The sequence below is a fragment of the Podarcis cretensis genome (genome assembly GCF_951804945.1).
Source record: "Podarcis cretensis genome assembly, chromosome: 2".
In the NCBI taxonomy this organism is placed as follows: domain Eukaryota; kingdom Metazoa; phylum Chordata; class Lepidosauria; order Squamata; family Lacertidae; genus Podarcis; species Podarcis cretensis.
Window position 1 is genome coordinate 47,420,732 of NC_137171.1, and position 24,267 is coordinate 47,444,998.

Sequence of the window (24,267 nt, forward strand, 5' to 3'; positions counted from 1 at the left end):
ATTGTCTATCTTATTTTATAACTTTCTTAGGGAGAGGAAGCTGTCCACGTAGCTCTGTAAGGACTCATATACACTGATGGCAATGAGGGGAAATAATTCCAAATTAAGGTAAAAGGCAAAGATAAAGGAGCCCTGGATGGTTAAGTCCAGTCAAAGGGACTATGGGGTGCGGCGCTCATCTTGCTTTAGGCTGAGGGAGCTGGTGTTTGTCCACAGACAGCTTTCTGGGTCATGTGGCTAGCATGACTAAACCACTTCTGGTGCAACAGGACACTGTGACGAGTGCCAGAGCACACGGAAATGACATTTACCTTCCCACCATAGCAGTACCTATTTATCCACTTGTACTGGTGTGCTTTCAAACTGCTAGGTTGGCAGGAGCTAGGACACAGCAACGGGAGCTCACCCCATTGTGTGGATTTGAACCACTGAACTTTCTGTTGGCAAGCCCAAGAGGCTCAATGGTTTAGACCACATCGCCACCCGTTCCCTCTAGTTACCTATTCATTAATTACCTTTAATTACCTTTTAACTCCAAATTATATTGCACAGTATATATTTGGTCTACATAGAATTACTGCTCTAAAACCACTTCAGCTTGTTTTGTCAGAGAATGGGGTAAACGGACAAATGGCTATGCCAAAAGCAGGTGCTTTAGTAATTTTAAACACCAGTTTCTATTTAATTGTTATGCTGGGCTACTAATATGCCCAGACCTTCACAAATTATCAAATTAAATTTGTTACGAGGTAGACAGCACAAAATAATGTACGTTTAAGCAGAAAAAATAGAATTTTAAAAAAATAGTCCTAAACCCTAATTTCTTCTCTCTTTAACAAATCAAACTAGGTGAGGCTTGGGAATGGGATTAAACTTTTATATTGCCTATTTAAAAGATGTATCCAGGTAAAGCTTGTTTTAGAAACCAAGTTAATGCATCTATAAGGATCACTACTTTCAAATTTTCTAGTCATGCTGTGGTCACTATTGCTATGCAGGATGCAATTGAAGTAGCTAACATCAATTGTTACTTCTCTTTTAATACATTACATTTTCACAGTGGGTTTTTTTAAAAAAAAAACTTAGCTTAGCACATTCATAAAATATATGAATATTCACTATTTTTCTTTAAAAACAAAATGCCTTCAGCATCAAAATAGCATCAACACATTCATCACGGAGAGCATTTGAAAGGTGGGGTGTCACCACTAAAAAACTCTCGACATGCCAGCCGACTTACCTCTGAGGATGGGTGAACTCAGAAAAGAGTTTAAGATGTCAACAGAAGGCCCAATACTGTGCACTGTAGTAATTTAACTTAAAACAGAGGTTCCCAAATTTATTTGGCGTATCCCACTTTTCAGGGGGGGGGGAGTCAGCTCCCCCCTGGGGATCTACCTTCTTTAGACAAACAAACAGAAAGATGCAGTGACAAACCCAATGAGGAGGTGGACTAGGCCCCGGGATTAAAAACCCATGAGGCAGACTGGAGTGAAGCCTGCCGGCTCAGTCCGATCCACCCCACGGGTGGCACCCCAACAATATAACTATGGTCAGGCTTTCTCAGTCCAGGAGAGGGCATGGTTGATGTATGGGCCTTTGCTGATTGAAGGCCCTCTGGCCCATTCAACTTCTTGAAATATATTGCTCTACAACCAGCCGCAACTGGCTCAGGGGTCCTTTGTATAGAAGGCAACTCCTTCTGGAACTGGTTGGGCATTGAGCAGAGAAATTACCTTCTAATAGCACTTTCAACTCATCAGGACTGACTTTGAATTGATTGGCCTTATTCAGTCCATTGCTGCTCCCAGATTCACCTTCTTCTTAACAACAAAGACTAAAATACCCTTAAAAAAAAGTCACAGCATACTTCTTGCAGCCCATGTTGCTGTCTATAATTTGTATCTTCCTGTTTTACCTGGATGGGCAGGGCCACAGGCTTTGTGGTAGAGCTTTGCATTCAGATGCTCCCAGGTTCACTGCAGCAGTGCTGAGAGAGAGACCAGTCTCAACCCCTACAGAGTCACTTCCTGCCTGTGTAGACAATACAGAGCTTGTTGGACCAATAGTATGATTCAGTATAAGGCAGCTCCCTATTCTCTTATGAGGGAGGAAGTATCAAGTCAATTGTGTTGATGTGGCTGGTGTAACTTTCCAAAAGGAGCAGACATAGGGGAGAAAGAAGCTGATTTCTGCATCCAGACACTCTCCAGAATTTCCTTTTGAACTAATTCATTTACCCATGTTTACTCCCTACAGCCTCCAGCAGCTAGCTTGATGTTTTGAAATGCTAATGCTGTACTCAGGAAAAGAACACACAAAACTTTCCCATCTCATGAGATAGATTTTGTAATCACCCCATATACTAGAGGGCAGTCTTTGGAACGGGCCTTACATACACTTGGCTCTCTTGTCAGTGTGACCTTGGCCAGCTCGATTTTTGAGGCACAAGACATAGAGACAGTCAACACACACAATCTCACAAAGAAATTGATAGGGAGGCAGACAAAAGAGTGGTGAAAAGGAATGATTAGAACAAGCACAATGAAAAACAACAGTACAGGCAAGGATTTTCTGTCAAAGTTTGGCAGACCTTTGACCTGAACATCACAATGAAAGCTGTGTAAGAATCAACAAAGAAATACATCCTCCTCTTTTTAACCATGAAAGATCATTCTGAAAGCTATAGCTTCTAAACCAAGACCAATTCAATGACAAAGAGCTCGGGTATCTGTTCAAGGACAAATGTAACTGTAGAGTACTGACGTAACTGTAATCAAACTGAAGAATTTTTCCCATGCATACAAATAATTGTTGGTGGGGAAAACACTCAAGTAAAGAAGAATGGATGTTATACAATTATCTAAGCAGGGATAACTGGTATGAAAATGGCACGCGTCAGTGAATGAGAACTGTCAGTCTGCAAATGCCAGGGGGAGGCGGTGCTGGATGAAGGGACGCTTCAGAGGGCTGTGCCTGAATGACAGGCAAGGCAAAGCAACAGAAGATGGCCAAAACTGGACCAAGTGGTACTGAAGCTTTTATAGGTTGGAAATGTTCAAGCTTTTCACTGCTGACGATTATTTCTAGATGTTTGAGGAAGCATGCATAGGCACGCTGCAATCTTGTTCACACTTATCTATGTCACATCTAACTCAATGGGCTCACTTCTGCGTAGGTATACATAGGATTGTGCTAAAAAAATAAACTTTATTTTGTTCATATATTTGAAATATTTTCAGTCTAAAGACCACCAAGACAGCTAACAATTATAAAGCAATAAACACAAGTGTATTGCAAGTGTATTTCATTCCTTTTAAAAGGTATCCTACTAGAGATGGATTAATCTTGTCATTTTTTGTTTCTTTCAGTTTCTCTTCTTTCCAGTTCAGTTCCCCCCTTACTCATTTTTTTAATTTTATTTTTAAAGTACTCATTAAAATCCACCATCATTTTAGCGGAAAACTGTCCTGATATGCACATTTTGGTATACAATTTTGCCCAATATAAGCATTTATTTATTTTTTGCAAAGCACATTTCCCCAAGTTTTTTATAGTTTCCCCTAATATTCCCTAAGTTACTTACACTAATGTATGCATCTAATATACATTTTGCGTTAGTGCATTTTGTACACATAATTGGCTGGAGAATGGCAATGCAAAGTTCATAGAAGTGCAAATTTTGAAGGATAGCTGTGTTTCAGAAAGTGTGAATTGGGTAGCTTTGCCTTTAAATGAAACAGAATTGAATTTCTCCCCCATCCCTACACCTTACAGTTTGGGATCCAAATTTATTTATTTTTCTTGAAGTATGCATGGACACACACTACTCTTTGCCATCTACAGCAGCTTGATTGAAGTATGTGGTAGAGTCAATTTACAAATGTTGCTGCTATTGAAACTGGGAGTGAAGTTCAAGCCTTCCCTATCTCATGTCCTTTACAAATTTCTCAAACACAAGCTTTTATTTCTTTGTCCTGCTCAGCTGATGTTAAAGGCCGCAAAAAAGATTTATCCCCACCCACCTCTCTCTCCTGTTAAGTAACACCTCAGGATTCCTTGCCTATTTGGCAGCTGGAGGAAAAGAAAGCAACTGAATAACTGAAGCTTGTATAGTATAGCCAATAAGATGATGTGGAAAGTCACCAGTTAAAATTGCAGCTCGGCCACGAAATCATTAGGTGGTTCTAAGTAAGCCATCATATCTGAGCCCTCAGGGCACATCAGTAATATGGGGATAATAACGTTGGTTTGTCTTAATTTCTTTTTGATAATTAGAAAACAATGTATGTAAAGTTCTTTGAACACCTATGAAAATATTAAGAATTGTTCTTTGGTTTTGCATTCCGGATTGCCCCATTCCATAGGCTGAAGGGGGATATTCAGATATTTACCCTGGAAGGGAAGCAAGCAGCTCATGTCACAAATCCCATGTTTGTAATTCAGACCTGGTTGAGGTGCATTTTAGAAAGGACATAGGAAAGGACACAGAAAGATGTGCAGTTTATTAGGTCTTAGGGCAGCTTCCCATGAATTGCAGTCAGCGCTTGGGGACCTTTGGGAGCAACATCCTGGTTAAAGATGCTGCAGAAACAAGTGGAAGATCAGTGGGCTTTTAAAGGCCAAGAGGTTAATTAAGTCATCTCTCAGTGTGTTAAAAGAAATAATGTTAGATTTTTACACACCAACAGCATTTTTCATGAAGTATTCTACTATATAAACTCTAGCCTCCAACGTGTAAGCTGAACCCATCAATCGTCTGTAGCACATTTAAATGAAAAATAGTTAGGCTCACAAATTGTGCCAATGAAAAATTTCTTCAGCATAAATAAGAAAATTGACAAGTATTTTTAAAATGGCACTGTCCAATGTCCCCTCTTGAAGAAATAGTCAAGTTAATAAACTGGATAATTGGAAATTTCACACTTTATAATTTGTAAAATAGCCAAGGTCCAGTTAAGGCAGGCAATAGTAGTATAAATCTTTTTAGGTCTTCAGGCAGACATAATAAGTAACCATAAAAAGATGTAGCCATTTATGTGCTCAAGGAATGTATTGAAGAGAGCGTGCTACATTAATATAGATGCACATATTTTTACAGAAAATTATAACTCTGCTATTATTTTGGACCAACTCTAATTGCTCTGCATGTACTCTTCTACTTTTCAATCCATCAGCAGAATCTTACTTTTATTTGCCTTTTTTATCTACACAGTTTGAGTCATACAGAACTCTCACATACTTTTCCCACTTAAATTGATGTTTGTTTCCCCCTTAGTTTTTAGAAGGCCTTCTGCATTTTTAAAGCATTTCATATAGATTAAGGAGACAAGAAACTTCACTTGAAAGCTTTCACGGGTAGGGTGACATTTTTAGGGATAGGGTGCAGTGCTTTTGCGAGTGTCCCAGGGGCCAACACGTCCTGAAAACCCCGTAATGTCCTTGGCTAGGCTTTCCTATTAGTGTAGGAAACTAGGGGAAGCTGTCTACCATGCTCCTGACAGATGGTTGTGTGAATTTACTTTTAAATTCATCAGTGTAGAAACATTTTATCTGAAGTGAAAAGGATTTTCTCATAATTTTCTCAACTTGGGAAAAGTTCCTTAGGGACCTGCAAGACATAAGGTGATCCCCTCAATGTCTTCTCCCCATGTGCATCTAACTCCTGGTGCTTGGGAGAAGCATTAGCTCTATTACCTGCCTCCATTACCTGCCACCGCCACCAGTACTACTCCTGTAAAGCCATCCACAAGCATCTCCTGTTCCTTTCCTTCTCCTTGCCGGGATTTTTGGTGGAGTACAGAAACAGCAGCAGCAACAGCAGACAAGAAAGGGGTTTTGTTTCCTTTCCTCATTCCCCGCTGTACATCATCCTAAGTGATGGGCTGTAATGTTTTATGGGAGGAGAGGGTAATATATTTACAGTGACTCAGATATATGTAAACTCCAGAGGTTGTGACATTTTATACAGGACAGAGTGGTGGGGTGGAGGGAGGCAGTTGAACACTGGTTTGGACCAGAATGGACATAAGAGGAATGGTTATTGTAATGGGGTTTGGGGTTGCTTGTGCGTAAGGGACAAACTGCTCCAAGCTGAGTAGTTTGGTTAAAACTTTCCCCTGGCTGGATAGTCAGTACTCCGTGACTCTCTCAATCACTGGCAGAATCCGTCAGTGGGCGTTTCCTGAATTTCCTCCAACATAAGAGTTCTTTGACACCAAGTCTCCGCCTAGCTTCCCTGCGCGGAAGCTTTCTGCGCAGAGTGGGCGTCCCAAGGGGAGGTCCAGTGCTCTCCCCGCTGGTCTCGCTGGAACCGTCCCTGAGCCTTCCCTCTGAAGTTCCCTCCGCCTCCCTTTCTTCTCTGGTGTCACGTCTATTTCCTTCCCTATCAGAAGCTCTCCCTCTCTCCTTGCTGGTTTCCTCTCCAGCGTCATCGGGGAGCCTTACCACCCCCCCCTTGGCTCTGATGGCAGTTCCCTGACATTAATGTTATAGTTGTTGCTTATCTAGATATGTTTAAATTATTGTTTACAGTTTGAAAAAGGGAAAAGAGAAAAAGAGAAAATGTGAAATAGTGGTCTTCACTCTTCTTACTTGCAAAATTGTATTACAGTAGTTCTTCCAAAGACTCTTCTTCCTCTCATAGCTCCATCACACTATTAGCTTGGGTGATGTGGGAACCACCAGATTAGACTACAGTACTGCAATATGTAACAGATGATGTTTCTGCCTTTGAAGGTTAGCTAGTTCAAAATAAAACAACTAGGCCTGTGAGTAACACCTATTGCACAACTGTTCAAAGAATGTTTGAAGGAAGGGTTCAGTCACCAGTATCTCCAGGTAGGACAGGCAGAGAACCCTCTCTGAAACCCTGGGCAGTCACTGTCTGTCAGTGTAGACAATACTGAGCAAGATGACTCAATGGTCTAACTCAGTAAATGGTAACTTCCTATATTCCCAGTCCTTAACCTACTAAAATTCAGAGTGATTTAAAGCACTGCAAGATTTGGGACCTGCTTTTGCCTTTTGGAGACTTCTAGTGGCTACCATACTTTTTTTATTTCTCCAGCCTGTAAACCTCTGGTGGTGTTTCTTTTATGCTGAATCTATACCTGTTGTTATATGCCTAGTTACTTATTTGTAGGGTTTATTTTGTGGGAGGGGCTTACTCTAGGTTGTTCTTTAAATACTTGCATTATCTTTCTTTCTTTAGTCGTTTAGTCATGTTCGACTCTTCGTGACCCCATGGACCAGAGCATGCGAGGCACTTCTGTCTTCCACTGCCTCCCGCAGTTTGGTCAGACTCATGTTTGTAGCTTCGAGATCACTGTCTAACCATCTCATCCTCTGTCGTCCCCTTCTTCTTGTACCCTCAATCTTTCCCAACACCAGGGTCTTTTCCAGGGAGTGTTCTCTTCTCATGAGGTGGCCAAAGTATTGGAGCCTCAGCTTCACGATCTGTCCTTCCAGTGAGCACTCAGGGCTGATTTCCTTAAGAATGGATACGTTTGATCTTCTTGCAATCCATGGGACTCTCAAGAGTCTCCTCCAGCACCATAATTCAAAAGCATCAATTGCATTATAGGGTGGGATATAAATCTATAAACTAAATAAATGTAGTTGCACATATTGTGCTCACTTATAATTTAGGCTACATGTACTTTTATTTCATTTCAGCTTTTCAACTGCAATCATCTTTCACTGCAGTTTCGGGAAAACAGAACTATTATCTGACAACAAACTTCTTGAAAAGTTTACCCTAAGAGACAGAGTTCAGTCCTATATTTGTCTGTCAATAATTTGGTGCGCTGTGGTTGTCTAAATTTTAAATCCCTAATTCTGACAAGCAACTTCTTGTATATCTTATCTTAAGCTGCAGAGTTCAATCTTGTGCATGTTTTATAAATAAAAAGTAAAGCCAGCAAGCATTCAAGCATTATCAGACTATCGACTTGCTCTGCTCTGTTTGTAAATTCTAAAGATTTAATTAATTCATTTTAAACAGAGAAAAGCTGTTGCAAAGGCCAATTCTGTGTATGCTTACTCAAAAAACACTTTCCTCCTTTTTTCCCTTGTTGACGTATGTGTTGCCTTATGAGAAGACATTACCATATATATCTCTGCTCCCAGTCTTGTGTTCCTCTCTACATCAATCAACCTTGCTTTACATATAAGTTGCACCAGTAGTACTAACAAATGTCATTCTCCCCGAAGCAAATTAAAACATTTACAGAAATCAGTGGGTCAGTACACTGCACTACTAGCCCTTGCTCTCATAGGGTCCTGAATGTCAGTGATACATAAAGAGCTTGGACCCAGAAGATCAAGGTATGGGCTGTAGTAGTCAGAAGCTGATTCTTTAGAGCAGATGGGGTTTTGCCCCACCAGTCTCAGTCTTCCCTCAGCCAACTCTCATCTACCTGCCTGGGAGTGGCCCTCCCTGCCATTGGCTTCTGCCCTTCCAGTCCCAATAGGCACCAGCCACCACTGGTCAGAAGTGTCCTTAGGGCTCCAGTAAGAACAGACACTGCTACTTATTAATGGAACCAAGCTTGCTTATTTAAACAGAGAACCCAAGTGAGACCCAGAACTTCTATCAACCACCCCATATTGTCAACATCTAAGGGTGTCTTCTTCCATGCTTTCTCTAGAAGGTGGATGAACCCTCCGAAAAGTATCTGACATTGGAGGTTTTTAAGCAGACGTTGGATGACCATCTGTCTTGGATGCTTTAGATGCATTGCAGGGGGGTGGCCTTGATGACCCTCGGGGTCCCTTCCAACTCTGCAATTCTATGATTATTCCTGCCACCTTCCAGTACTGTTGCATACCCTTTAACACAACATGGCATGGAAATTAATGCCAGGTAAGATCATTTGCAGTTTTCATGTTTCTTGATACATAAGTGAGATTTTCTTAAAGATAGTTTTGACCCATAATTATTCCTAAGGTTTAGCCCCTAGACCAGAGCTTTCCAAACTGTGTGTCGTGACACGTTAGTGTGTTGGCTGCAGTGTGTAGGTGTGTTGTGCAAATGCTCCTTTAAGGGGTTAGTTTAACCTCCGGTTTGCTAGTAAAACTGAAATACTGTGTCACAAAATGATGCTTGTCTAAAAAGTGTGTCACCAACATGAAAAGTTTGGAAAGCTCTGCCCTAGACCAAGTAGTTCCCCCTTGCTTAGCAGGCCTGCTAAGATGAATTGTGAATTGTGGCAGCAAGGTGGAGTAGATGGGAGAAATGATTAATATATTTTCCACCCATGGGGGGGGGGGCGGTAAACCAGAGTGACTGTTCCAGGTGGCTTAATGCTGCTGGTATAAACACTTAAATGGGTACATTCATATCAAAAGCTTCAAATACTTTTAGCTCAAAAAAGAAAGGAAAGACTGACTTTTTGACCTAAGTTGACATTTGAAGTTATTATGACTTATAAATAAAGAACCACAACTAATGTTCTTAGAGTACATGACTTGCTTTTAAATAATTTAATCTTGAATTTATCCAAGTATGGGCATCTGAACTTTGGTTGCTGTAAACCTTACATTCTTATTGACCCCACCACCCCCAACAACTGAAATACCAAGCCTGGTTTTATATTGAATGCAGTATCAACAGCTTAAAATAAACTTATGGAAGACCTACACAAGCATAGCTGGTTTTCAAATCAAGAAACTTTATATGGTTTAGGTCTGGCACTGAAGGACAGCGGGGTACTTTTCACTTTTACAGCTGTGTGCCTGGCAAACATTCAACAGGTTAAGCCTTTTCTAGTATGGAAATACGCACGCACGCACACACACACACATATGAAAATATATTGTGGCTCCTGATTTACTTTTTACCATAGGTTAATTGTTCCATAAAGATTCACCACCCCACCCCTTCCTTATGCTTATCAAAGCAAAGAGGTCCAAATGGGTGTAAGATGTCACCTGACCTGTTTAGTCTTTCCACACTATGGTACAGTGTATTGTGCAATTAATAGATTTGCATCTATGCATATCAATTAACAAATGCAAGTTATATACAGATTTGTGTCCTCCTTTGTGAGTGTAGTGGAGGGCTCAGTCCATATACACTACACTTACTTGACCCGTAAAATCCTGCTGACACCCCTGGTTCTATTCTCTTTGAATTAGATAGTTCATTAGGATATTTTTTTTCCTATCAGAATTATATATATTTAAGTCTAGGGATTTTCAGTGGACTTAGTCATGCTGCCTAACTGCTTACGATTGGGCTGTAAGTCTGACACTGCATTGTTATTTGGAGGTCTAGCTACCTAGTGACTTTTTATTTAAGGAATGATTGCTAAATTTTGACTTCTAAAGTGGGTGAAAGATCTGTAATGCTTTATCTCCTAAATACTGTCTGCGACAACCTACATGTTGGTGGATTTGCAGGTGGTATTTTGTTTGATGTAGCAAGCTTTACCTGTCACTGTGCTCTTTAAATGTGACAGTTTCCTTAATACACCCACAAATGATACAACGATTAGAGTCAGAACAATGAGATCCAGGATTAATGACAGCGGGCTTTAATACGGCTCTCACAAGTAATTTATATACTTGTGAAGAGTGATGGAAGCATGCTTGTTTTTTTAAGCAAGCAAGGTATTGCTTTCCCTAATACAAAGTGATAGGATATGCTAATATACGAAGTTATAGGATAACTGACCATGAAATGGATGCTGTGTTTCTTGTTAGTATTATTTCTAAGGTTTAGTTCTGTGTGGGCTATACCACTTCAGTCTGCAGATGGGTTTGCATGTGATTGAATGTTGTGTTGTTATAGCCAAGGGCTAAAACAATTAAACTGAAACTAGAAAACAAGTAGATAAGGGACAAGGCTAACCTAAACCTATACATCTAATTTCCTATGTAGAAGGGTTGTTGAATTCAGTCATGCAATTCCCCCCATGTGCTAACTAAGCTAAAGTTTGTAGAAAAGCAGTTCTGCAGGTAGAGGATATTGAAGTAAAGGATACAGGGATGTTCAGCTTAGCAGAGATGCGTTCTTTGTGTTCGTGGTTTCTTTTGAGGTGATGATGGCAATAAGCTGAAAAATTTGCTCTGAGGCTACTTATAATGTTGGATGAACTTAGAATGACAAGAGTTGCAGTTTAAATAAATATAATATGTGGCTATGCAATGAAGAGAATGACAAGGAAAGATAAATGACTTTCCAAGTACAATTACTGAATGTAATTGTGGAGGATTCATGGAGGATAAGACTACTAATGGCTACAAACCACGGTGCCTACACTCTGCCTCCATAGTTGGAGGCAGTGTGCTTCTGAACACCAGTTGCTGGAAACCACAGGAGAGCAGAGCGAGCTTGTATTCTGGCCCTGCTAGTGGGCTTCCCATAAGCATCTGGTTACCCATTGTGAGAACTAGACGCTGGACTAGATGGGCCCTTGGTCTGATCCAGCAAGTTATAAAATCACCTTAAGATGAGTGTAGTTTCAGTGTGTTTTTCAAGGCTGACTTGTCCTAGTTTGCTGAAGCCTACAGGATGTCCACATCACTACTCAGATAGTGCTATTTGTAAATAGGGTAAGTGGTGACATTGACATGTGATGGTAGGGTGGAAATAACTTCTGGAAGATGTTCATGTAATGCTAGTTATTTCTGGAGATTTGAATGCCTTTATTTAGTACAGTGGTACCTTGGGTTAAGAACTTAATTTGTTCTGGAGGTCCGTTCTTAACCTGAAACTGTTCTTAACCTGAAGCACCACTTTAGCTAATGGGGCCTCCTGCTGCCGCCGCGCCACTACTGCGTGATTTCTGTTCTCATCCTGAAGCAAAGTTCTTAATCCGAGGTACTATTTCTGGGTTAGCGGAGTCTGTAACCTGAAGCGTCTGTAACCTGAAGCGTCTGTGACCTGAGGTACTACTGTATATCACTGTTAAAATGGCTTGCAGTTTGGTGTTGCATACCTAAGGATTCTGCTTTATGTAGAACATACTTGGTGTCTTTCATGGAAGGTATTGTACCAGACCTTGAAGATTTAATACAATGTACTGTACACAGAGAAACTCTTTTATATCTCTGTTGTAGCCTGACACCATGGGATATATTGGGTGGCTGACTTTATATATTTTTGAACAACATATAAAATCTTCTCGGAATAGGATTAGGATTAATAAAACAACTTGAACCATATCCCTTCATAGCTAATTATTATCAAAGGTTCTAAAAACCCTTTAGCCTTTTCCTGTCCAAAACATGTTTGAGACCACACATTTTTACAATAGTGTATATGTGTGTGTTTGAATGGAAGGAAGACTTGCACTATCGGGCAAAGTGAACATCTTTCAGTCTCCCATTGACCTTTTATTAAGACTCTAGCTGTGCTCAGTAGCAAAATTGATTCTAATTGCATCACAGTAGGTGACATTATTTAACCTGAAGCAAAAGCAATTGTTTTTATTCAAAATTATGCATGCTTTCCCACTGATTTTTTAAAAGATATAATTGAACTCCTGGAAAAAGCAAATATACTAGTTTCTTTTTCTACAGAACTATGAATAGCTAAGCTACCTAAAACATTTGTGCCAATAATAGAGAAAAAGCTTTGTTTTAAACAAAAGACAGTGATATTGAATTTATGTTCTACATTTACCACATGCTATGAATGCAACATTATTTTTTTTGGCAAAACAGACATTAAATATGAAAAATTATATTTTTTTCTTCTACATTTTATATTGTCAAACATCTGGTAAAGAAGTAATAATGGGAAGTGTAGGAAACTTCATCATCATTTCTTCCATATAATCACTGCACTTTCTTTCCACCAGCATCTTATCTCATTAGAATCCCTAGCATGTGCTCATTTCCTTCTTGCGCACCAAAGCAAAATAAGAAGCAGCACAGAAGTCCATTAGCATTTACAGAAACATTTGTCAACAAGAACTTCGATGATATAATTTTTCCATGCTGCCTGCTGGGATGCTATCCAATCTGGTTGGTAACCAAGTTGGCAAGATTCTTACAGATCACTGAAAAACACTGTAAACAAAAATGTCTGAATTTTATTTGCCTCTGGAAATGTGTTTAGTGAAGTCCTTGGGACATGACCTTCTATTTCCTGAAATGACAGTTTCCACCATGTTGCATTCCCCTTTTAGCCTTCCCCCATTCATTTTAGACATATTAATAGCTATACCAGGTTGAGATAATGTAAGTGGTGGTGTAAATTATTCATTCATAAAGTGAAAAGATGATAAAATTTATAGACAAAGGGGCAAGGGGGCAGGGTTTTTGCTAGCATAGCAGTGGACAGGATTGCATACCATAAAGACATATTTTGATTTTGCTTTGTTTCTTGTATTTGTGATGCTTGCCAGGAAATTCCATCAGATTAGCACTTAGATTAAGCTCTCTTAATGTTTTAATATATTCCAGGGGCTGTTTACACAACATACAAAAAGCAGGAGACAGTCTCTTCCATTACTTTTTTCTATCTCATGACTGGCAATCCTGTGGCCCATGGAATTGTTTTACTTTGCTTGTGTTTCCTCTGCCTACAACTTTCTAAACAGATACTGTGCCAGACGGAGAATTGGCACTTTTCCAAAAAGAGGTACCCAATCTTGAAAGGGCTTTCCTCACTATCACAATGCTAATGTAAGGAGCTGTCCTCTTAGTGCAGTGCTGCAATGGGAAATTCCCCCACTTCTGTGTTATTCTCTGTGTGTGTGCTTGCTTGCCTGTATATGCGTGTGCATGCCTCTGTCTTTCTTTCAAATGCACCTAATTAGTCAATTAATCAGTTATTTATTACACATTTAGTCCAGCCTTCCTTCCAAAACAAATGGCCTTCACTTTGCTACTTAGTCCACATAGCAAAAATTTAGACTAGAGGAAGAACTATTAGAATTTTTATTCCCAATTCTGTAAGATACACCCAACTTTTCTTCATTTCCATATTGACCTCTTATTCTTATTCTGGTGGCAGTGATTGCAGCCTAGTGTGGCCGTGGGGGAACGGGGGGAGGGGGAATCTTCACATGACTGGCAGTGGCACTAACATCCTTGTCCAGTTGCAGGGGTCTTCTGGACACCCTGCCAAAAAAATTAATTCAAATCTGCCAATCATGGCCAGGCTACTGGGTGTGGTTTGTGGAGATTGGCATGAGGGAGACAGTCTCCACTGTCACTGTAGCTTAAATTCCACTTGTGCTGAGGGTGTGCAGCACAGTCAGCAATGGACATCCCATGCTCCCTGTATAATTTAGCATTGTATTTTCAGCCAGGGAAAAAATTGCCTGCAGACAAATTGGACATGTCTGGAAGTTTTGCCAACTTCATAGCAACAGTTACAACTTTTGGCAAAAAAGCCATTGGGTTGGATCCTTAGTTGAAACTGGAACAAAATGCTTAGGGTACCTCAGTAAATGGGGGCTAGGCTGGTTCAGGATACATACCCAGTGCCTAGGCCAAAGTCTACTTACATCTGTAATCAATAAAGTTGTGGCCATTGTAACCCCGAGCCATCAGACTAATCTACAATGGTTAGCTAAAGCGTTAAAAATGTGTTATAAAATGTGACACCAGAGGGTGCTGTAGAGCAGTGATTCACCAGTTGGGTGGGGCATAAGTAACAAATTATTATTAGCAATGGAAAATTGTATTGAGCTATATTACTTTTTTAAAGCATTTTTACAGATCAGTGTAGATCCAGCCATTGTCCTGTCACTACTGATACTCTCACACTGCGTGCCCCCGGTGATCCCAGGTTCACTGTGGCTGGGCTTGTAAAATAGATCTAGGAAATTCTTCTCTTTATTTCTCAAATTGCCTTGCCTCCAGAGCTTGGTGCTATGCAAAAGTAATGAAGGGGCTCCCTGATACCCACAATATCCATTTCATATAGCTAACCATAGAAAATATTAGACCTGACTGACACATTTTTTTTTCCATTTTCCAAATTGGTTTGTTTTACTTGTAAGCTGTTGAATCGGTTTGATCTATTTTCTTATCAATAAAAACCAGTTGGTGAATGAAGCATGGCATTCAGGATTCACGTAATATCATGCAAAAAAAGGATATTGAACAGTGACTGTGGTGTAGCTTCCTACACAGGGAACTCCATCTTGGATAGGACTCAAGATGGAGATGCTGTGAATAAGGTCAAAAGAGATAGAAATGTTTGCATTTTATCTATAAATGGCAGGAGGAAAAGCCATCCACTGTAGGGACTGCCTGTTTCAAAATGAACGGATGTTTTATTGCGCCTTGAAGAAGGAAAACCCCCAATAAACATGAACTCAAGAGCTGTTTCCATCTAAAAGCCACACTGCCACTACTCTTTAACACAAATTTGACATTACAACAAGAAAGCATGTAAGGTTTATGTTGGGTTATTCACTGTAACAGCCTGACCTACTATAAATGATAGAAACACAGTACCTTTGGAATCACATGTTGTAAGGAATGTTGCAGCAACAATCCGGTCACTGGTCACATAATTTATAGCATTCGCATCCCATTTTAGTGTTTGTTGAGACAGAATTTACCTTCAGTGTAAGGTCACCAAATATATTAGAGACCTCCAGGGGAAAATATAACAAAATGTGACAGACAGGAGACAGGGAACTGTAAATAGAAAATCTGGTTGTGGTGGTTTTACTTTTGCTTTTTTCGGTTTTTGAAAGGGGGGGCAGATTACTTCAACAGCATTTCACACATAAAGCTATAAAAATGTACAAAATGAAAAAGGGAGAAAAGCGTATCCAGGATACAATACTACCATATCATTTCCTTTCATTTAACAGTTAGGTTTGAAGAAGAAAAATAATCAGTCAGATTTTTCTAGTTATTTATACACTGCAGTGCAAATATGTCTCAGGAAGGAGGGTGGATTTCAAATGCATATCCACACACGGACACCAAAATCCTTTTGTACTTCTGAGAGATTCATGAGAGTTGAAACATCAGTGAGTCTGGGAACATCTCAAAAACTAAGGTCACCTTCAGACAACCTGTTTATTGGGCATTCATTCTGATTTGTTATTGGACCTCTCCAAGCTGCATCAAGCAGTTCCCCACCCCAAGCACTTTCCAGTAGTTTTTCCAATCACTTTCCATACCACAAAAGGTCTGATTTCTTTTAACAAGCAGGTTTGCTGCACAAGAGCACCAAATCCACTGCAATTGCACAGTTTGAATTTGCCATTGAATTCTACATGCAAAATAGCAACAGTTTGGAAGCACTCTAACACTGTTATGGTATAAGCGCTTATGAACTAGTGTCTACTTCTCAGTTGCACGAAGTGTTATCCTTAGTTGCCCTGCATATATACAAATGGGAATTAAAAAAAAACATGAGGTTGATAGTCATGAAATACAGAACTATGTATGCAACTTAATCCAAAACCCCTAGGGGCACATTTAAGCTTTTGAGAAAACACAAAAGGATGCGTCAAAAGATGTGGTCTGTAAAATACTGTGCTCTCATTCCTTTTCTTCTTTTTCCACAATTCCTTGAGAATATTGGTGGCAATTTAAGCAACCCCACTCCTAAGAATCATAGGAACCATACTTTAGGCTCCTGGGAATTGTAGCCCTGTGAAGAGTAAACTACAGTTCCCATGATTCTTGGGGTTTTGCGCTTTAAATGTGCTTTAAATGTATGATGTGTACACAGACTACATTTTGATTTGTGTTCAAGCACTCCTCTATATGGGTGTTTCTAGCTGATTTTTGTCAGTGGGTATAGGTAAGCTAGGATCCTAAATGTTACAGTAGTGTAATTACCTTACTCCCTTAAAAAAAAACAAAAAACCTTGTGCCTGTATCCTGTGACTTCTCATACTAGAATAGAATTCTGGAGTAGTAATTATGGTTGCTGTGCCAGCACAATGTTCACAACATATATTATTATGAAGTAACCTAGGTTGGTACAGATATGAAAGCTTCCTTGGTGGCAATAGGACATCCTGTGTTAATATAACACAGGAACAGGTGTCTGAGCTTGTGTGAACAGAGCAATAAGTGAGTCATTATACATTACTTTAAGGCATTCTGGATACTAGGAGATTATCAGTGCAAAAAACCCCACCTGATATGTGATGGTAAATAATGAGATTGCAAATGGTGGGGAGCGGAGAACAAGTGCCTTTTCCAGTTCACTTCCATCTAGTGTTCATCTGATGTTATGTTGATGCAAGCTCTTCCACATGCTGACACAGCTACTGTACGCACACCTTTAAGTCCACAGAATATTATTTCTGGTATTGAGAAGATCAGCATATTAATTGGGTCAGATCTCTAATATAAATAGCTGTGCTTGCCATCCTAAGCACTCTAGCCTGTTGAGTAAGTTTGAATTGAAATCAATGGCACTTCCAGGTAATATGTTTAGGATTGGGATAGCAGGGAATTACTGAAGCACTTCTCTTTTCTGAGGAAGTACATGACTCATTTTAATGTATAACCTCCAATAGAGCTCTCTGGTGCTGTTATGATTTCCGCTGTCAAGGACCACTCAAAATGTATGTCACAAAGAGTTTTAAGTTATCGCAATGCCACTTGCTGCATTCCTGCCCCATTATAGCTTCTAAATAGCAGAAATGGTGGCCCATCTTCAAAATCAGCACCACAGAAAATGGCAACTTTTTTTGGACAAATTTCTCCTTCTGTGAGAAGGGTTTAAAAGCTTCAGAAAACTCTTATTTCCCCATACATCTGAACTGGGGGTCAGAGTTATTTATCTTCAACAAGCCACAGTAGCTGGACAATTTTTTGTCGTTGGCTTACAGAACATGGCCTGTTAGGAAGCAATTCAAAAAGTTAGGCCACTTACTTAAAACATTATACACACACACACACACACACACACACACATACACACACACACACTTCAATTCAAAAGAAACAAAACAAAATAGCAATAATGAATAAATAATCAAAATAATGACTAAGAATGCAATCTTGCACACACCCCATGTTGATGTCTGTGTGGATTTGGGAATGCGAGTAGTCTCCTCTGTGCCAGACTGTCACTGGAAAGGAACACCATTGGCTGGGAAGTGGTGGTGAGCTGTCCTGCAATGGAGGCCTCAGCTTGTCCAGCTGAGCAGAAAACGTCTTCTAGGGCGTCTCCTGCAAGAATAACTTTGGGGGTCTCAGTAGCATGTGCTACAATGCTATGCACTCCAGCTGTGGGCCATATTTATTTGTAGAAATCTACCTTATACAAAAGTCAGGCCATTAGCTGCTCTAGCTCAGTATTGTCACTGGCAATGAGAAGCTCTTTAGTGTTTTAGGCAGGAGTCTTTTCCCATCCTACCTGGAGACACCAAGAATTGAATCTGGGACCTTTTGTGTACAAAGTATATTGCTCTACCACTGTGCTATGGCTCTTCCCATGGGTCTATCAAGCCAGATCGCTCTTTGAATGTTACTATTGTCTGCATAGCTTGGACTTCATGAATTTTTTAAAAATAATTGTTTTGTTGTTATTGTTTTGACACTGAGTGGCAGTACTTTTTAGTGTTTGACAGCCAAATCTATTGCCATATGACAGTCCTCCTACTCCGTGAGGTGCTTTCTTTCTCCCTTCTGACAGTAAGAGCTTCCAAGATGACAGAAGAGGCTTATGCGTCTTTAAAAGGAAGAAGAAAGTAAAGTTGGGGGGGGGGAAGAACAAGGAACCTTCCTGTCAAAATAAAAACATTCATTTAGGCTGCTTTTTATTATAAATCACACCTGACTGTAGATGTGATGACTTACATGGTAGAACGTTTCATTTATGCATGTCATTTGTGGAAAATGCTGTCACTTCATTGTCTATCAAGGTCTTCAATGCATGTCTCTAAATAAAACATTAAACAATGAAAAGCCTTAATAAGTTCATTCCTATTGAGTGAATGCTATTTTAAAAATTATATTAAAGTATGTCTCCAATAAAAAGTATATACTAGAATATTTCAATTAAATTAAATGGAGTTGATAATACTTGGGATTGCTTTGTTTGTTTAGTAACTAAAAACGAATTTCTGGAAAAGTTTCCTTCTGCTGTGATATTTTTTTAAAGAAAAGGTATGGGACTAGTAGCTTTCCATGTGACTGGAGTCTTCACTGCACCGAAACAGAAGCTCATACAAAAAAGAAGAGCACTTTTTACCCTATCAGTTCCATTGTTAATAGCCTGTCAAGAAAACCTTTTTAAAAGGACAGAAGATGAATGGTGTATATATGATCAAAAGAAATATCTAATTCTTATAAATAAATAGGTTGGTCCCTGGATGACTTCACAGTTCAGAAAAGTTTTGCTATGAATATGCAATCTCTGGAGAATATGTCTATCAGTGTGTATTAACAATGGCAAATAGTATACCCCTAAGTACCACTTGCTGCAGATTGATTAGGGCTGTCGCCTTTGTGCTCTGTCTGTGAGCTTGCTAGAGACATCAGTTCATAGAATCATAGAATTGTAGAGTTGGAAGGGACCCCGAGGGTCATCTAGTCCAACCCCTTGCAAAGCAGGAATCACAACGAAAGCATCCAAGACAGATGGCCATCCAACCTCTACTTAAGTACCTCCAGTGAAGGAGAGAGCACCACCTCTCATGGGAGTCTGTTCCAGTGTTGAACAGCTGTTACTGTAGTCTCCCTTCTTTTAACTTGAAGCTATTGGTTCAACTAGTGGAAGCTAGTGGAAACTGAATGCTGGCTGGAATTTTAATGAAATCCTGTAGCACAATCTGTGTTTTCTTTTGTGTGTATCAGAACGTGTCCTGTTCCCATTGATTGATCTGGGGAACCTATATCTGAGGGCCAAATGTAGCTCTTCAGGCCTTTCTATTGCACGGGACTCTCACCATCCCTCAATGGCCCTGCTCCACACCTTCATTGGGAGCTTTGCCTGGCTAGAATGTGTATTCAAACTGGGATAGTGACTCTTACTTGCCTGACAGAGGTTTGTGTGCTTGAATAGAGACCTCTGGTTTTTGTATGGCTAGAATTTTGCCTGTTGTACAAAGGCAAGAGGCACATCAATTTTTCCACTGACCTTTTCCTCTGGCATGCCCTCTGGTCATACCCAAAACTGACAGGTCACCCCTAGAAGGTTCCCAGTTGTATTGCAGGGCCATGCAGGAGTCCATTATTTCTCATTCTATGTAGCATCTATATGAAGATGCTGTCAATGGTTATTCAAGGATATGGAGCAAGGTTTCACCAATCTGGAAATAATGCCCAGTTTTTGTTTTGTTTTATTTTTTTCATCCATCTGAATCTGGTATAGCTGTGCAGGTGTTGGGCCAAAGGCTGAATCCTGACAGGATTGTGGGGGTGCTTCCTGTGTTCCAGAATTGGGGATATGGCCTATGCATGAAGGGGTTGCAGCCCCTTTGAAGAAAAACATGCATTGCCTGGATCCAGCAGTATCACTTGAGGTCCAGGTGGCAAAAATGGATAGGTGTGTCTGTTTCAAGCTACTGCTAGCGTAACAGCTCCCATAATTTTTGGGTGTCATTAGCCTGGCTACAGTGATTCATGTTGTCATAACTCCACATCTGGATTACTATGACATGCTCTACATGGGGTATCCTTGAAGGGAGTTTGGAAGCTGCAGGTGGTGCGGAATGTGTTAGCTAAGTATTGAGTAGTGCAGAGGTTGCCAACCTTTTTGGACAGTGGGCAAATTTGGAATCTTGAGAAAGGGCTAGGGACTCCATTCACAAAATAGCTGCTGGGGGGAGCATAGCACAACAAAGCAAAACAGAACAAAAACAGACACACACAAACACCAAGAAAACATATGCCATGGAAAGTCAGCTATGCTCTACTGGTCCTCATCGTAGCAAACATACAATATTGCTTTTATAAACACACTGATGCTGTTTCTGTTTCTGTCTACAGCAACAGGAAGAATTATTCAGTTCCAGGAAAAATGTACAAGGTGTCCACACCACACTCACTCTCACCTTACAGAAACCACTTAGAAGGTACCGGCACATTTTGCTCCATAACATTCTTTCAGAAAGGGCTAATAATAATAATAATAGTTCACAGACTAGGGGCACTAAAGAAAACATTAATAGTTGTCATGGCACCTGTAACCACATGGAATGGTGCATCAAAATGGAGTCATGCTACATTAGTATGATTTGTGCTGTCTGTTTATACACTTGCTTATAAATCTCTACGTGATCTGGAGCCTGAATACTTAAATAAGCACTTCTTGCAGCATCTGCCAGCCCAGCCTTTGAGATATGCAGGAAGAGCTCTTCTTGTGATCGCACCAATGAGTTCTGCCTGTTGAGCAAGGTCTGGCTATTTATGGTTCTCTGCCTATGAAACTCCCTGCCCTTGAATGTGCATCAAGTATTCTCTTTTCAGCATTTATTCACCCAGGCATTTTGGGTTTTCTGAGACCAAGCACTGGACTACTTGTCCTGTGCCTGCTCCAAACCTATTAAATGTAAGTTAGATTTTAATGTATTTTGAAATTTTCGTGATGCAATGAGAACATTGGGTGGGTTTTGTTTGTTTGTTTTTGTTATATATCCTGTAAACCACTCTGTAATTTTCAAATACAAGGCAGTCTATAAATAAAATGGATGATATCATCATCATCATCATCATCATTACTGCCTTGAGCTGAAAATGGTTCCTCCCTCCTACTCTACAACTTCTTTTAAATATATCAATGTTTCATTTGGATTTATCCTTTCCTTTATTTCCTGCTGATACTTTTCCAAGTCTGGATGTTTTCTGCATATAAAAGCAACTAAGCTATAGAAATATGGTCCATGATTCCTTTCCAGAGGAATCATTCAGTTCTGCTCTTATGCCCTTGGTTTTTATCTGAATAATGAAATCCTGAAAAGTAGCTCATTTAGAAGTTTTGAATTAGTATAACAATATTTGTCAATATTTGTTTTAAAATAGTTCAAACCCATTTCTAAGGATTGTGCATATAGTGAGTAGTTCATAAGAATTCTCCCAGTGTACTATGAAAGAAATGATCCATCTTGTTTAGTAGATATCCTGTCACCTCCAATGACTGAACTCATGTACGACAGAGAAGGTCATAGCCTTTCTCAACCTACGGTGCATGTATATTATGTGCTTTCCAAAATTGCAGTGATTTATTCATGTAACATAACATTATGACTTAAAAACATAGGCTTATAAGTAGAACTGATGCACTATTATTTTATTGCCACTAGCTAGGAATGCTGGAGGGAAGCCCAAAAAATGTACTTTGGTGTCTAGAAGTCATAGTCATGTTTAACACCTTTTTCCTGAACAATATTGTGTACATTTAAAGGTCCGACACAAGGGAAATAAACTCCAAGAACCATTTTTATCCTGGGATTCCTTCCACCTAGTCATTGGGTTTTCCCAGAGCTATCAAATACAAAATACTAACTGCCAGGTCCCAATTTGGCCTATGAGATCATTCCTCACAAACCACGCCTGCCCCTCACTTGATCTCATATAGGATTCCAGGTGTGAAGTAGGTGAGGATGTGGCTACAAAGGAAAAACTGAGAGTCTAAAATGAACTTCTGATTGTTTTTTTTTTTTTGCAATTGGTGTTTATAAGTCAGCACCAGGTAGCTGATTGACACAGACAGGGAGACCCACAGGAATCAGCTGCAGCTGAGGGATCTCTGTTTAGAAGTAGTTTGCATTGAGCCCCCTTGCTAAAACATGGGGTTTTCCCCCTCTAGAGAGGAAAGAGGGTCAATTTCAGCAAGCAGGTTCAATGCAAACCACTTTGTATAAATGAGCAAACCCCTTTGAAGACATCTTCCCACCGCCAGTCAGCTGACTGGGGGTGGGATCATGCCTTCAAAGGGAACTGCTCCATTCCTGCTTTAGCAAGTGGATTCAATGCAAACTGTTTTGGGCTAATGGAATAAGCCTTGAAAGTGCACTGTAACCACACATCTGCTTGTTGGCAGTTACAGCCATCCCCTTTGAGCTTTGACAGATGTCAATCCCCTGGTGCCATTATAACATCAGGGGATTGACAGATGGCAGCTCTGCTTATCTGTTAAAGTTGGCCTGCAGAGGGTGAGGGATTGAAGGATTCATCCCACTGGCCAGATAGTGTTTCCCACCTCTCATGTAAATAATATGTAGCAGTACACCTGTGATTTTTTTAAAAAAGAACTGTAAAGTGTAATATACCTGATGATCAGATTAGGGAATCACATTTCATTCCATCTGTTGTGCAGTTTTTAATTGGTGCAGCTGCAATGTGAACGGTACATTTTTATTTTTTACGCCTTTGTGGCTGTGGTTGGTTTCTCAAAAAGGAAATTAACAGTGGCCTACCCTTCTAATCAGTGGTGGATTTTGCTTTTGTGTAAGTTATCTTACAGTTCCTCACTACCCCATCACCACACAAAGGCACCTTGACTGAGGCTTTAGCTTAGATTGGCAAAGAATTCTGTGCAACCAAAGGTGATTCCTTCCAGGAATTTTTCTTGTATTGAAAACTGACAGCTTCCCACAGCCAAGAGCCCTGAAAAAACAAATGGGAGTCTACCAGTGCCTCTCCTGAGCAGTGGGGAGTGGTTAATTTTTTTTTGTACATCCCACTGCACTAATACTGCTGCACCCAATCTCTCCCTCCTAGGTGGAAGGGTGTTTCAGCAGCTATGGGTAGGGGAGCTGTCAGACAAACTTGTGGAGATGGCAAGAAGTAGGGGGAGAGTCGTTTATTTAAGCCTCTTGGATTTGATTGGATTGGGAACATAAACCACTTTTTAAGCCCTCTCCCCAAAAAGAATTCTGATAACTTTCCAGCTTAATCCATAGCAGGCTTGGGCGAACCCAACCATCCTCTAGTTAAGAGTATTATTACCTAAAAGTCTTCAGGTCCTATCTGTCTCATTCATGAACGTTCTAGGTGGTTTCAGAGATGTCAGAATCTCTCAGCTTTCAGCACTTATCTCTCATAATACTGGCCTGAAGGGTTTTGTGAGAACTCAAGGAAATAATAGAATTGTAAGGGGACCCAAGGGTCATCTAGTCCAGGTTGTGAAACAATTAGGAAAGGCAATCTATAAATAGTGATTATTGATTTTGTTAATATTCTTGGTTACTTGTCACTTCAAAATTTTCAAAAATCCAAGTTGATAACCCCCCTCCCCCCAGTGCAGGCACTGGTTTTTGACTCTTGCAAAGTAGAGACAGACATCAGGTAGCACATTTGGTTTAGTGGTCTTCAGCCTTTGACCATACAGATGCACACTGCTTGCTATGAAGTAACCAAACATAGGACCCAATT